This window comes from Myotis brandtii, unplaced genomic scaffold (genome assembly GCF_000412655.1).
Source record: "Myotis brandtii unplaced genomic scaffold, ASM41265v1 scaffold615, whole genome shotgun sequence".
Taxonomy (NCBI): Eukaryota; Metazoa; Chordata; class Mammalia; order Chiroptera; family Vespertilionidae; genus Myotis; species Myotis brandtii.
In genome coordinates this window covers 1,303,700-1,307,751 of record NW_005370343.1, presented here as the reverse complement: position 1 = coordinate 1,307,751, position 4,052 = coordinate 1,303,700, and the positions used below count along the sequence as shown (strand labels likewise).

Genomic DNA, 4,052 nt, shown 5'->3' with positions numbered 1-4,052 from the left:
GTCCTCTACACTGGAGAGTTAGTGATCTCCAGGTATTCCTCATGCTCTCCTACATTTTCACTCCTTTGCAGTTATTTGGGGGCCATATGACTTGTTTTGTTCAATGAGCTGTGAGAAGTGACATGTTTAACTCGTGGGCCAAGCAATTATGCAGAGCAGCCACAGAGATGTTTGCAGCATGGGGAATGCAGTCAGTAATGTGGAGATAACGGGGTTTGGGTCAGGTGGGTGCCCGGGGCAGTGGGGACCACTCTGCAGAGTGCATGGTTTCTGACCACTCTGCTGTATCTCTGAAACTGGTGCCGGAGGGTATTGAATGTAAACTGTGGTAAAAATAATTTTAAAAAGAACCAATGGGCCTCCTCTATCTTTCTCTTTCTTTGAGGCCAGTTTGTGGCAAAACTGCAACATGGAAGAAGCTTAAATCCCTGGGTCGCTGTTGAACAAATATCTCACCTGTATCAGACTGAGGCATAAACAATGGCCAAATCTTTATTGGGGTCAGTCACTGTGATTTAGTGGGAGGTGTTCTCCCAGTATCTGGTGTTAATTACTCAAACCGACTCAACTCTCTATTTTTCTAGTTAAATCATTTTCTGTTTTAGTTTCCCAGAGTCCATTTGTTTAGCTTGTACCTAAAGAACCTGTGGTTATTTGTTACTTAGTTCTCATTGTTTACCAGGCACTGTGCTAAGCATTCACATACAGTTTCTTATGTAATGTTACTAATATCTACATAGAGCTGGTCATATTGTTGTCCCCACTTTAAAAATAAGAAACTAGAAGATCAGAAAAGTTAATTCACTTGATGAAAGTCAACCAGTGGACTGTGAGGAATTTGAACGCAGGAACGTGTTTTGTTCTTTCTATACTGCTGATGACTGACACAGTGGTGGGTACAGAAGGGTCTCCATGTAGCCTTGCCAAGAGAATTCATTATTTATCCTTACCACATTTCATTTTGCTTTGATAAAAATAATGTGTTTTAATCTTTTGGAGTAAAATGAAGCTGGGTTTACTTTTCAGCTCAGCCACTGGTTGACTTTCATCAAGTTAATTAACTTTTCTGATCTTCTAGTTTCTTATTTTTAAAGTGGGGACAACAATATGACCAGCTCTATGTAGATATTAGTAACATTACATAAGAAACTGTATGTGAATGCTTAGCACAGTGCCTGGTAAACAATGAGAACTAAGTGAACAGCCGTTCTTATTACCATTATGATGGGATAGTCATCATGATTCTTTTTGTTATATCACTGTTTTCCGCCCAGCCATTGACACAAACAGCCCTCCTACCCATGGTTGGGAAACTGCGGCTCGCGAGCCACATGTGGCTCTTTGGCCCCTTGAGTGTGGCTCTTCCTAAGCCTTAGGAGTACTCTAATTAAGTTAATAACAATGTACCTACCTATATAGTTTAAGTTTAAAAATTTTGGCTCTCAAAAGAAATTTCAATCGTTGTACTGTTGATATTTGGCTCTGTTGACTAATGAGTTTGCCGACCACTGTCCTAGACCTTTTTGTCTGTACCTGTTCCTTTCTCTTCCAACACACTTCAAGAAATTTCACTTTTAAATTACTTTCACATAATCTCCTTTGGAGGCCACATAAGAAAGGGACACATTAGCTACATGGCAAATCCATTCCTGAATAAGTGTCAAGAGCTCTGCACGGTCTTCCTAAAACTATGACGCCCCTCATCCTCTCCCGCTTGTTTGTATATTGTTGTTACACTCTTCCAAGATGGTTTCTCTGTTGATGTAAAAGTAAATGGTAATTCCTCAGGATATTTTTATATTTTTTTATTTATTTAAGTGAGGCTTTTTATTGTTGTTTTTCTTCCTTTTTTTTTTTAATTAAGGGTCCCTTACTGGTCCTGCTTCCATGAGTGGCCGAGACCAGGGGGAAAAAGGGAGGGGAACCAGGCAGCACGGGGAGGGGTTATCTTCACAACATTCCATTTATACATAGAACTAAACAGACAAGCACAGAGTCACTGTTACAGTTAGAAGTGGGCAGCATGGGAAAGAGGGGGAACAGGTTGCAAGTAGGGGTGTCGTTAAAAAAATACAGGCCTTCTCCAAAACTGGGGTGTCTGGGGTAGGGAGGACTTGGTCTGCTTCAACCCAAGAGGAATCAGAAGATCAAAAGCTGTTTGGGAAGGCCAGAACTGTCAGGGGTGGAGGGAGAAGGAAGGTTCAGGGGGTGGGGGGTTCTTTGGCAACTGGGTGAAGGGATTGCCCTCTCCCTGCTGGGATCCCTCCAGCCCCTCGGGTCTGGCAGAAGGAGGGCAGCCTGCAACCCCCCACAGGCAGGTCTGGGGTGCCAGATGCTCCAGGCAGGGGGCTGGAGGGGGTTCACAAAGGCTTGCCCTCCAGGGAGATGACAGCACTGCCCCCCAGCTTCTCTGCCAGAGAGAAGTGGTTCTTGACCTCCTCATAGCAATTTGCTTGTAATTCATGCTTGATCCCCGTAAGCTTCTTCTTGATGACATCCTTGGAGCTGGCATAGATCATTTTGCTCTGAAGGGGCGCAGTCTCAGGAGCCCAGAAGATAAACACCAGGTCCTCCTTCTTGCTCTTCTTGGTCTCATAGGTTGTGTCATACAGGGCATAGCGGCAGACAAAGACTTGACGAAGGTGGCGTAGGGGTCGTCTACTGTCTGGCCCACATCACCTACCAGGATCTCCTTGCCCTCTTCCAGAATGATGTTCTTCTTGTCTTCACTCAGGCAGAAGAGCACCGCCTTCTTGCGCTTCTTCACCTCCTCTGGTGTTGAGGACTTACGTACCTTCATGTCATTGAACACTTTGATGATGCCATCAGAGAGAGCCACACCAGAAGCCATGTTTCCGGAAGCTAAAGGAGATAGCAAGATAGCCTGGAAAGATGAGCGCCGCTGCAGCTGCTGCCGGGATCCGACTGCTCTTTTTTATTTTTATAACATGTATGAATTCTTCAAATGAAACTTATGTTCTAGTTTAGAGATGTAGATTTTTTTAAATGAGAAACAAAAAAAGACACCTTTTTGATATTTGAAGATGGAGTAGAGTCTTGTTTTCCCCATATCAGCTTCCTGACAGCTAACCTGTTGGCAGCCCTGGCTGTTGAGTGGTTCACATTCAGCAATGTGACCAGAAGTAATGACTCCAATTCAATAGAGATCAGAAATAATCAGAAGTTATGATTCCTGGGCAGCTGCTTGATGTTCAGTATTAAGCTGCTTTAGCAAATCTCTCCCTTATTCTTGTGGCCAGATGCTATAGAGCATGAAGTAAAGAAAACGTAATATATGTACCCCCTCTCCTTTCACACCTGCTGCCCTGCTACTACCATAGTGGAAGTCACAGAGATAGGGACCTAACTGAGCTGAGAGACTGACTGAGTTCTCGGGGTCAGAGCCTCAGTGCACCTGCACACCTGGGGTAACTTACTGGCTAATGTACCAGTTCAATAAATTACTCTGGCGGAAATCACTTTATTATTGATGACTTGCCCATTCCTGCTGCACAATGGTGATGTATGCTGGGTACTGCTGCATTACCAGTTCAATTGTTCTTTTGTCATTCAAGCTCCCTCAGCCTTAACAGGGGAGGGGCAGCTGGCGGTCTGCATGCTGTCCAGGAGCAGCTTTATTCAGGCTGCCCCCCGGGGAATTTATGAAATGGCTCTCAGGGAGGAAACGGAACCTGCCAGTGATGGAAAATGGATGATCACTGTCTAAACATCTAGCAGCGCTCCATCAGTTATAACTTGGCCGTCTTTAAATTGCCTTTCTTTAGTGATAGCATTGCATACTGTTTGGAATTAATTTGGAGGTGTGCTAGAGAACGAAGCCTGCCCTGGGGAATCTACCACAATAACATTTATTGTCTTGTTGCTCTCCATTTCTCAGTGTTCTGACACCCCTTTTGTAGAAAAGGATGCCCCCATGTGTTTGATGAGGTCTTTTGTGTGTTGATAATAGGAACATGGACTTTGTGGTTGATATGATGGCAAAACAAATTTATGATTGAACTTCAATCATTCATGGGGTTGTTTTAGCCACG

General features: G+C 44.0%; 1 pseudogene; it reads right to left on the bottom strand.

Moving 5' to 3' along the window:
* Positions 1-1,812: 1,812 nt before the first annotated feature.
* On the bottom strand, positions 1,813-2,866 carry LOC102239655 (annotated as a pseudogene).
* Positions 2,867-4,052: the final 1,186 nt, after the last annotated feature.